Source organism: Mixophyes fleayi, chromosome 3 (genome assembly GCF_038048845.1).
Source record: "Mixophyes fleayi isolate aMixFle1 chromosome 3, aMixFle1.hap1, whole genome shotgun sequence".
Taxonomy (NCBI): Eukaryota; Metazoa; Chordata; class Amphibia; order Anura; family Limnodynastidae; genus Mixophyes; species Mixophyes fleayi.
Window position 1 is genome coordinate 112,834,696 of NC_134404.1, and position 12,358 is coordinate 112,847,053.

The 12,358-nt window shown below is 42.8% G+C and overlaps 1 pseudogene; it reads left to right on the top strand.

The window, feature by feature from the left end:
• The first annotated feature begins 688 nt into the window (after positions 1-688).
• LOC142146546 (5S ribosomal RNA) lies at positions 689-807 on the top strand (annotated as a pseudogene).
• The last annotated feature ends 11,551 nt before the right edge of the window (positions 808-12,358 follow it).

Consider the following 12,358-nt stretch of genomic DNA (forward strand, 5'->3'; position numbering starts at 1 on the left):
TACAAAAGGATGACATTTTAGGCCCCTTAATTCATGCAAAACCTTAAATTGTCTTCAGAAAAGCTCCAGATTTGAAAAAAGTTTTGGTTAAAAATCACATTAAAGACAAGACCATACATACCAACTGGTTAACTCAGATTCAACATAAATCAGGATTTTATTATTGTGGCAAATGTGTCAATTGCCATACTACCCAATAAAATAACACACAAGGGATCACTGAGGTTTTTTCATCCCATGATAGTAGTAAGTTCATGATCAAAGATTTTATCACATGTAGCACGAAGAATGTTATTTACATCATTCAATGCCCATGTGGAAAACAATATATTGGCCGCACCATTAGGCCTCTGAAGGTCAGAATTAGCGAGCACATCAGGAACATACGCAATGGTTTCGAGAAGCATCATCTCTCTAGCCACTTCAAAATTGCTCATAACTGTGACCCAAAGGGGTTGACATTTTTAGGCATTAAGAGTGTACACAACAACTGGCGAGGGGGAGATCCAATTAAAAATATCAACAGGGAAGAAACTAGACTCATTCTATTTTTTAACTCATTAACACCACGAGGACTCAATATGATGTTATTTCTATACACTCAAAATATTGTGTTTTATTGGGAATAAGTTGATGACTTATAGTGCTTTTGTCATCTTTGTCCCTTTGGGTATGGTATCTCCATATACACTACGGTCATACCACCCTGGAAATGCCCAACCCCGACCGAACTTGGAAGCCAAGCAGAGTGGAGCTGGTCTAGTACCGGGATGGGTGACCTCCCGGGAACATCCGGTACAGTAGAATATATGTAGCAGATCCATCCCAATACGGTGATATTGAGTATCAAGGCACCTCATCTCTTATGTACCTATATATTTTGTACACCTATGATTGTTTAATTACTGTTTTCATAATCTATTGGCGAATGATGTTAAATATATATACGCTTTTAGACCAATTTGTTGTACCATCATGAAAATGATTGTTGCTGTTATTCATACATGTATATGTTTTTCAAATATAAATATATGTCAATCAAACACTAATCTCTCCCCATAGATTCAATACTGTTGGGTTAGATACACTTCATCCGTTAATTTTACACATCCTATAGAACTCTATAATATACTTATAGGTCTTTATTGTCCCTCTATTTGATAGACTGTGCAATATTATTATGTCATTAGCGCTGATATCTTTGTGCATACCTTGTATGTAATATGTATATGCTTATTACGAATTAATGTATCTGTCAGCTATAACATATAAGTTTACCTCGGTATGAGTTAATTGAGGCTTACTAATGGATGTAAAATCCTATTGATATCATTCATCCAATCAATGGGTGTACTATATAATGACATCATCAAGCCCCACCTATCATTCACATTTCCTGAAGAAATCTGCGATGCAGATGAAACGCGTTGGACACACCCACAATTATTGAAACAACAGGACATCTGGTTTCTGCGTCCCACCCTGGAACGCACTCTGATCTGGTTGCTGTACATTTCTCCATTCACTTCCTCCGTGAGCCATATCGATACTCACCGTCTGCTTAATATCTGGACCGCGGTCCCCGGATCTCCATATGTCTGGTCAGGTACCCTGATGTATATATCCTGCGACCCCGGATTTTGTGAGCACAGTTTTCATACGTAGTCCTCATCAGAGGCATTTTTCAATCATTGGATTTTATTTTAATTTTTTGTGACATTTGGATAGTAGCTTTATCATCTACCCAATCGGAATTTCACTTAAGGGTTCATATTGGAATCCCCTTGGACTCAGCATTGACTTTTTTATTGACCATTTATATTTTATTGTATTATTGCCTTCATCTGTGGTTATTTCTGTTTTTATTGATTCTATGATTTTATATTCTATAACCATTGTCTATTAAATCCCTGGTCTTTAACATAACCGGTTCCAATATATTTTGTTTAACATCTGGTCACTTACATAATATAGTGGACGTTTAGTTCAATTTTATACCTTGTCATTATACATTTGACCATATATTGCATTATCATTAGCCTTATTGGCTTCCTATCATCATTTAATATTAGGACTAGATTGTATGTCCTTGATTTATTAACCACTGACATTTTGATCATGTTCGTATGCATTTTTGGCAATTGAGCGCAATACATTGTGTATATATAACAATGAGAGACTTGCCTTTGGCAGAAGTTCATATTATGCCACACCATAGTGCCCCCAGCTCATAATATGTCACATCGCAGTGCCCTCAGGTCATATTATGCCACATAATATTACCCTCAATTCATATTTGGCCATGCAGTAGTGCCCACAAATCATATTATGGCATAGTAGTGCCCCCAAATCATATACCATACAGTAGTGCCCCCAAATCATATTATGCCACAATTGTGGCCACAAATCATATTATGCCACAATAGTGCCCACAAATTACATTATGCCATACAGTAGTGCCCCCAAATAACAGTATGCCATACAGTAGTGCCCCCAAATAACAGTATGCCATAGTAGTGCCGCAAATCAATAGTAGTGACCAGACAAAAACTCATTCACAAATAAAAATTGGTACAGCATATCAGATACTGAGAGTGTGAGTCCCAGGAACAGCTTAATACCCCATTTACAATGCAAAGAAAAATAGATATATTGACACAATCACAGATAAAATGTATGACAAGCAGCGTTTTTTCCTCTTAATTAAAAATCTCTGTACAGATAAATATGCAAGAAACATTACAGCGCAATAATGAGCAATACATAGTGTTTTAAACATCACTGGATACACAGTAGTGCCCGCAGTTCAAGAAAGGATGGTGAAAAACACATTGGACACGAGAAAATATATGAACTTACCCGATTATGGCATCCTGTGTTCTGTTCTTCTACTTGGCCCGCTGGGCGAGGAGTGATCAGCAGCTGTCGGCTCACACAGGCAGTCAGGAGCAGGGGCCGAGGGCAGTGGTCGAAGTGGAAATTTAGAAGTGGGGGTATAGAAAATATACCTGAATGAATGCTTGATTTTTTTTTTAACACTTGTCCCCTCTGTGCATTCCCATTCTTCATTACTACTTGTGTTTTATGATGGCTGCATCCCTGAGATTCCCATTCTTAAGATGTCTCTCCCTTTACACTTTCTTTTAGCTATGCCCCTGTACCATCTTATCCTTTGTCCCTCTCACCCCTCTTCCTGCACCCCTTTCCCCCTGGCTGTCACCCCTCATCCAGCACCCCCTTTTCCCCCTGGCTCTGTCATCCCTCATCTAGCACCCCCTTTTCCCCTGGCTCTGTCACCACTCTTCCCCCTGGCTCTGTCACCCCTCTTCCCCCTGGCTCTGTCACCCCTCTTACAGCACCCCTTTTCCCCCTGGCTCTGTCACCCCTCTTCCAGCACCCCTTCTCCCCCTGGCTCTCTCACCCCTCTTCCAGCACCCCTTTTCCCCCTGGCTCTCTCACCCCTCTTCCAGCACCCCCTTTCCCCCTGGCTCTCTCACCCCTCTTCCAGCACCCCCTTTTCCCCCTGGCTTTCTCACCCCTCTTCCAGCACCCCCTTTTCCCCCTGGCTTTCTCACCCCTCTTCCAGCACCCCCTTTTCCCCCTGGCTCTGTCACCCCTCTTCCAGCACCCCTTTTCCCCCTGGCTCTCACCCCTCTTCCAGCACCCCTTTTTCCCCTGGCTCACCCCTCTTCCAGCACCCCTTTTCCCCCTGGCTCTGTCACCCCACTTCCAGCACCCCTTTCCCCCTGGCTCTGTCACCCCACTTCCAGCACCCCCTTTTCCCCCTGGCTCTGTCACCCCTCTTCCAGCACCTCTTTTCCCCCTGGCTCTGTCACCCCACTTCCAGCACCCCTTTTCCCCCTGGCTCTGTCACCCCTCTTCCAGCACCCCTTTTCCCCCTGGCTCTGTCACCCCACTTCCAGCACCCCTTTTCCCCCTGGCTCTGTCACCCCACTTCGAGCACCCCCTTTTCCCCCTGGCTCTGTCACCCCACTTCCAGCACCCCTTTTTCCCCCTGGCTCTCTGTCCTCTTCCTGCACTCATTCCACCATGGCTCTCTCACACTCCTGACACCCCCCCTAAAATCGCGGCACCTCCCGCGACACCCCCCCCGCCGCGATACCCCCCCCCACAAACCCCCCCCCCCAGCAAAAATCGCGGCACCCTCCGCGCGATCCCCTCCCTCATTCAGAAAAATAACAATCTGCAAACTGTGTCCACATTACAGGGCACAGTGCAGAGTGATCCAGCACAAGGTGGCTGGTTCCTGGGGAGGAGCCAGCCATCAGAAAGCCAGGGGAAGTGTCGGCCGGCCCATCTAGCCAACGGCCCTTCTGGCATTTGTCAGAAGTGCCAGATGGCCAGTCCGGTCCTGCCTGCCTGACTATATTATGCCAACTGTGAAGTTTGGTGAAGGAGGAATAATGGTATGGGGCTGTTTTTCAGAGTTTGGGCTAGACCTCTTATTTCCAGTGAAGAGTAATCTTAATGCTTCAGCATATTAGACAATACTATGCTTCCAACTTTGTGGCAACAGTTTGGGGAAGGCCCTTTTCTATTCCAACATGACTGTGCCCCACTCCACAAAGCAAGGACTACAAATACATGGTTTGATGAGCTCTTTGTGGAATAACTTGTCCGGCCCGCACAGAGCCCTGATCTCAACCCCATCAAACACCTTTGAGATGAACTGGTACGGAGATTGCGAGCCAGACCTTCTCGTCCAACATCAGTGCCTGACCTCATAAATGCTCTACAGAATGAATGGGAACAAATTCCCACAGAAACACTCCAACATCTTGTGGAAGCCTTCCAAGAAGAGTGGAAGCTGTTATCGGTGCAAAAGGGAGACCAACTGAATATTAAAGTATATGTATTTGAATACAATGTCATTACAGTCCCTGTAATGAAAAATGTTGACCAATTTTTTATCACTAATGATTTTACAAATGACTAAAGTTCCAATCAGTCTGTCGATTAATGTGTACACACTACACGATTTACCTTCAGTTCTGTGCTCTTCATCTGGTACAAGAGCAGTGTAGTCGTTCATTCCTGTCACATAGATTAACACACAAAATAATCATTGACTTTTCCACAATGTCATTATAAATTTCGTTAGCTTCTGTGACTCTGAAACGAAAATAGTCTCAGAACAAACGGACGGATTATTCCACCTACAGCACTCTCTAAACTTAACAACGCAGATACAGTGACAAGTTCCTCCGGGCAGACAGTCGTGAGTGTATACACACTGCAGGATCGGAAGGCCGTTGGAACGAGATTTATAGTTCTGCTGAACATGCAAATGAAACGACGATCGGTACTTTGGAGCGACTGTCGCTCATCGTGTAAGTGTACACACTAATGCGATATCGGGCCAAATGGTCGTTTATCTGGTGTTTTGCCCGCTAATTGGCTGAAAAACCTGTAGTGTGTTCCTAGCCTTAATACACACATTGCTTCTTAACCAAATCGTTGGTTTATTGAGCACAGGATATACAGGTTATAGATATAATGAACAGCTTGTGGAATAATATGGATTATCAAGGAGCTAAGTACTGCACGTCCATACAGCACTGACACTCAAACGCAATAAACAAAGTAAAGCAGCAACTGCACATGCTCAATAAACATTCTAGCTAGACAGATGGGCACCACGTGTCTGTAATCTGACCTATGCCTAGAGACAGCATGAACTGCCTACCTCTCTCAACAAAATCTACCTCACCTCTCCTGACCTCTCCACCTCTATACTATCTTGTGTAACCAACTGCCTCTCTGCTATCTCCACATGAATGTCCCAAAGTTTCCTAAAGCTCGACATGTCCAAAACCGAGCTTATCAACTTCCCTCCTCCCAGAGTCAAATCAATCATACCATCAACAGTCTCCCAAACCTGCTGCCATGGTGTTAATCTTGACTCAGCCCTCTGCTTTATTAATCAAATTATGTCTCTCTTCCAGTTCTGTCACCTCTACCTTAGAAATATTTCCATAATATGCCCTTTTCTTACTCAAGATGCTATCAAAACTCTTATCCACTCTCTCATCATCTCCTGACTTGACTACTGCAACCACCTTCTATATGGCATTCAAAACCTTGCAACATCAATGCCAGATCCCAGCGTTTATATGAATATCTGTTAATGCTGGGTCTAGCTTTCCACAGATAGAGCTGACAAAGCTGATGGTAAGACTAAAGTCTTCATCTACATCTAATTCACCTTAATCTAATTTCATTAATTCTACCATCATTTCTGGTGTAGGCAGCACTGTGGCACAGTGGTTGGCATTGGTGCCTCACAGTGTAGGGGTCATTGGTTTGATTCTGACCAGGGCTCTGTCTGTGTTGAGCTTGTATGTTCTACCTGATATTGCATAGGGTTCCTCTGGGTGCTCTGGTTTCCTCCCACATCCAAAAACATACTGGTAGGTTAATTGGCTTCTGACAAAATGGACCCTAGTATATATGTATGTGTGTGTCTTCAACGGAATTTAGACTGTAGGCTCCAAAGAGGCATGGGCTCATTGGATGATTACAAATTCTCTGTACAGCGCTGTGTAATATGGTTTGTGCTATATATATAAATCATAATAATAATTAAGCAGATATCAATGTTGATTTAATCACTAAAAGATTTGCCATACTCAATAATAACTATTTGGGATCAAATCTTCTTTGCTGCTAGAAGGGTTTTAGCGGCTGTCAAACAAGTCTCCAGACTGCATCCTCTCCCTTTCAATCTCCAAGTTGGCAAAATAAGTTTGTCACACCCTCACAGTAGACTGGTTCGTTTAACGAATGAGGGTGCAATTAAGTTTACCTTCAATGCATACACTAGTGACACTATAGAAATAAAATATACATACATGTGACAAAACATGGAATCAAGGGCGCCAGATAGAAATAAGTACGTCAGACGGAGTCTCCGGATAATTGTAAAGGCCACATCCTTCTTTGGACATTGAACACAAAACCTGTGGACCTTTGCATTGATTGCTGTGTTATCAGGTCAATGACTGGACAACCTTATCTTTGACATACCACCTCAGAGCAAAGACTGCAGTCTCTCATCCAGACATTGTGTCTGCACAAGAAATCTATTTCATGCTTAGGGAAACTGCAAAGTTGTGTTTGACATGTTTATTACAGTGTTTAAAAAAATCCATTTGGAGATGGCTTAGATGTGCTATGACTGAAAGAAGCATCCCAAATCAACACTTTATTTCCCATACACGCATTCTTTCCATTGTCAATTTCTTGCCAAGACAATAAGGTGAAGTCTGAATCCCCTTATTACAATAGTTATTGAATGTACTGTTGGTTATCTTACCATGGAGTTAGCACAAATCTCTTGTTACTCAGTAGACTTTAGGTATCCCAATTTTATTATCAGAGACAGCTGTGTTTTCTGCTAGTTTACCAATCAGTCATGTGTTTGAAGATTATCCAGTTATGGATTGTGTTTTTTCCAGGGTTATCTGTTTTCAGTGGAATTTTGATTGAATAGGCAATATTATCAATTCAGATGAGATTACCTGTTATAGTACTAGCCTTGTTTTCTCCCAGGTACAGGAATAGCCTACAAATACTGAGGGAGTTTATGGGTGGTCGTACTAATAATGTCATGTCTTACACAAGGCAACATGGATTAATCCTATTGTATCCTACCAGGGCCGCCAAGAGGAATTCAGGGCCCCAATACAACAAATTCATGGGGCCCCCCCTTATAGTTGAGTAAGCCCAAAAAAAATTCAGGGGTGTGGTCACACAATTGGGGGCGTGACAATGTGCCATTGGGGCGTGGCTAGCACAACAAAATGACTAGGTCCTGAATTCCCTGGAGCGTGACATTTGTCCGAGCACTCCTGAATTTCAGGACATCTAGCACCCTTGTGTAGTATAGTAAGAATGCAGTGTGTACAGAAAGAGTTCAGTCTTGGCCTGCGTCCACTGTGCTCACCAAACACTCACCAAACATTGGCATTGTTCCTACTAGAATCACAACATTTCACACACTATGCTGCTCTGTCCTGTTCTTCTCACTTTTACCACATGTGGCTGCTGGTTTCTTTAGTTGCGGCTTGTCTGGATCCTTGAATGTTGGAGGACCTATTTGAAAAAAAAAATGGCTACATTTAGAAAATTAGAGCCAGCCCCACCGTTAAATCAATAGCATCCATGATTAATAATTAGGCCTTCCTCCAGCCCCAACATTAAAATAGTATTCCCATTAACCCGCAAACAAAATAGCAGCCATTAATTAGCCACCATCTACCTCACACACACATTGCCAAAAGCTCCGTGCCATCACACACATTACTGTGCCCCTTTATCATCACCACGCTATGCCCCCTTATGATCACACTGCGCCCTCCATGCTGCCTTTGCCCCTTTCTTCATCCCCCTGTGCCATGCTGCCTTTGTCCCTCTTTTCTTCATCCCCCTGTGCCATGCTGCTTTTGTCCCTCTTTTCTTTATCCCCCTGTGCCATGCTGCTTTTGTCCCTCTTTTCTGTATCCCCCTGTGCCATGCTACCTTTGTCCCTCTTTTCTTTATCCCCCTGTGCCATGCTGCTTTTGTCCCTCTTTTCTTTATCCCCCTGTGCCATGCTGTTTGTCCCTCTTTTCTTTATCCCCCTGTGCCATGCTGTTTTGTCCCTCTTTTCTTTATCCCCCTGTGCCATGCTGCCTTTGTCCCTCTTTTCTTTATCCCCCTGTGCCATGCTGCTTTTCTCCCTCTTTTCTTTATCCCCCTGTGCCATGCTACCTTTGTCCCTCTTTTCTTTATCCCCCTGTGCCATGCTGCTTTTCTCCCTCTTTTCTTTATCCCCCTGTGCCATGCTGTTTTTGTCCCTCTTTTCTTTATCCCCCTGTGCAATGCTGTTTGTCCCTCTTTTCTTTAACCCCCTGTGCCATGCTGCTTGTCCCTTCTTTCTTTAACCCCCTGTGCCACGCTGCTTGTCCCTCCTTTCTTTAACCCCCTGTGCCATGCTGCTTGTCCCTCCTTTCTTTAACCCCCTGTGCCATGCTGCTTGTCCCTCTTTTCTTTAACCCCCTGTGCCTCCCTGCATTTCTCCTCTGTCACTTACCTCTGTAGTGCTTTCTTTCATCTTTATTTTCTTTTCTTCTCTCTTCTTCTGTGTGCGGGTCTTCACTGGATGTCACGCCCAACATTCATTGCAAGCAGAGAGGGGAAGAGGGATGCCGGCGCCGCGATCATGTGAGTATTTCTATACAGACATGATCGCGGCGCCACCGCCGCAGCACCCCCCTCCCCAGAAAAAATAATAATATTACATTTGAAAAAATTTTTTTTTTAAAAAAAAGTAAAGAAAAAGAATTCAGAGTGAGGGCCCGGGCCCGGGTAATTAGTACCCGCTCTCCCCCCCTCTCGGCGGCCCTGTGTCCTACTACTATGTTGAAAGGTTAGAATATACAATGTGACTTGGAAACTGCTTGTCAAGGAATGCTAGTCTTTAACAGCAAGGTACACTGTGTTTTGAGAGATGATACAGAAAGCTTCCACCAGCAGCCCCCAACTATCATTAATCCATTTAGAGAATTCATAAAGGGATAAACAGCACATTTTATTTTCTGTGCGTCTAGAATGCCCCAGACATCCCATAGAGCTGTACATAGTTGGATTTCTAACAGGCACTGGGTAATTTCGCCTAAGTAAAACACTGGTAATTATTGTTCTTCCGGGTACCCACTTCTCTATTACTATACTTTAAAATAGTGCCAGTCCATTATAAATTTAAAGCACTTGCCATAGGCAAAGCGAGGGGGGCGTTTCCTAATGTCTGGAAACCCCCTCCAAGCCTGGACACTCCCGCTTCACACGGATCTGCTTGAAAAGGGAGAGCTGTGTGCACCTAACAGTAGTGCATACAGCATTGCCCATGTATATTATGGGGATAGGAACAGTTGGAGAACAGCCAAGCACTGTCTAAAATTATAGCCACGCCCCCATGCATGCTGGTCATGCCCACTGGCGGCATGGTGTGGAAACCCCCCTCTACAAATCCTGCGTTTGCCCCTGCTTACTTACAGCAAGATCCTCCACTCAACTGCAATACGGGGCGATTTAGTTACATGCGAGTTGCCTTGCACTGTATTTTTCCTTGTGGAATGTGACAAGAGTAATTCAAATACAAGACCTGCAGTAATGATTGTGTCTGAAAATATGGTTTAATTTGTAAATTTTTGCTTGCACCACTTAAGTGTGTTTTTGGCATATCACAGAATGGATTTTCTGGTCATGTTTCACTTTAAACACAACTTTTTTTTTTACTGTGTGCTGGTAAATAAATCTTATTTCTTTTGTTTTATAGAGCTATAAGTAAGTTTCATAGTGCTATAAGTAAATTTTAAGTCAATCTTCATTGTGATTATTAACTATATTCTTTATACTTTATTCACATTATTTATTTGGGCCCCTGTTCCTGGTTGTGAATTTCCATGCAGAGAAACTCTCATTATCGGGTTTCCCTCTTGCAATTAAATAGTGGTGCTTTGTCTTTTTTAATACTTTACTGACAAGAGTGGGAAAAGACTGTGTTTTCTTCGGTACCTCCATAAAATTGCTGTCCATGGGAGTTGACTTGATGCATACTGTGGTGATTATGTGTTGCACCTGATTATTACTTTCTCCTGAATATTCATATATGCCCGTGTGCATTTTGTATGTAACAAGCATGCTTTGCTGAATGACGTGAGTTTGACCTGTGCAAGTGTCAAGAGTCTTTTGAATGTAACCAGGCCAAACAGATTACATCTCTGAGGCTTTACAGAGTTTGTGTAAACAGTCTGAGCAGCCAGGGGTAGGAAATCCTGCCCTTTGAGATGCCAGACCTATATCTTGGGGAATAGATAACTTATTTAGAAAGCCCTGTGTCATTTTGAGAATCACTCTGCTCTGACATTAGGAAAATTAATTTCCAAAGTTGTGGGGTGAGAGCAGTGTGAGAAGGTTAACAAAAAATAGCTGCATACCCGGTAATGTTGTACATTCTATTAGAAGACCTACTGTATCTAGGTTGGAATGTGCCATATTTTCTTCACACCAAGTCTTAAACTAGTAAGTTAGCTACTCTGGTTTTATTTCCTATTTTATTTCTGAAACTTATTTGTGCAAATAATTTTTTATGTCTTGTTATTAACATGCCTTGGAAACATTTTTCGAGATTAAATACATTTAATCTAGCATATTCAACGTCATTCTTTGTAAACTTACGAAGCCAAGTGAGGCTCATGCTACAGGTGTATGTGATTTAAGTGTGAAACATTAATAAGTGGTTTTGGTGAACGCAAGGACTCCATAGTAAATCCATCATGGTGGCAGAAAAGGTGTATCTATTGGTGACTAAGGTGACCCCAGTCACAGCCAGCTGTTTCAGATTGCTGTATCGGCGTTTGTGACACATACTAGTAGGGTTTATGCTAGCCACACATATGTCATCAGCAATTATATTGGCAATTTGGACATATACCTGGCCAAAGCCATCATCAATTGATTGGATAAATTATGGACAAACCCCAGCATTCTTTAGGATGATCAAAGCTGTTAGCGTACATGTCCAGTCCACTGTCAACAAAATTGTCACGGCTCAAGATCCAGCCACATATATAAATTTGCCGAATTAGCCCTCCAATCCATGTACACAAATTTAAAAAGGATCCTATCGCTTGGGTCGAGTTAAAGGATCAACCTGTGATTGGCAAGCATCAGGCTCATTTGTCCTGAAAGTACAATATGGCAGATTTCTATTTAGTCTTTGCCCTGTGTGGGTATACAAAAATCCCCTTTTGCAGAGGTTCAGAGACTTACAATGTTTCTCTACACAATTGTATATCTTATCCAAGCCCGGACAATTCTATAGATTCCTTTGTCAATCTTTGTGTACTGCCTACAGACTGTGGAGTAAGGACTTGTTCTTTGATAGGCAAGCTAACCTGTAATCCGAGTGGGAGGCTCTGGGTTCAGTGAGCACTGTGTAGAACTATGGGGAGACAAGAAGTATTGATGGGCATACTGGGATCGAAAGTGCACAAAGATTAGTGCAGATAGAGAGACAGAGCGGATCGAGTGGCAGATGGTCAATCCCCAAGGCAAGAGATTGGCTGCTCTGATGTATGTGTATATCTGTGATCACTGTTGATTAGATCTCTACCTGCAACCGAGTAAATAAAGTGGCGTGTTCCAGTGTGAGATGGTCTGGTGACTATTCTTTTAACATCCATATGTATACTGCACTACAACACCTGTTTCAACCCAAGTACCAAACTGGTTATCAAACCTACATGTGCATATAGAGTTTAATACAGTTACCCCTTACACTGTATAATAAACC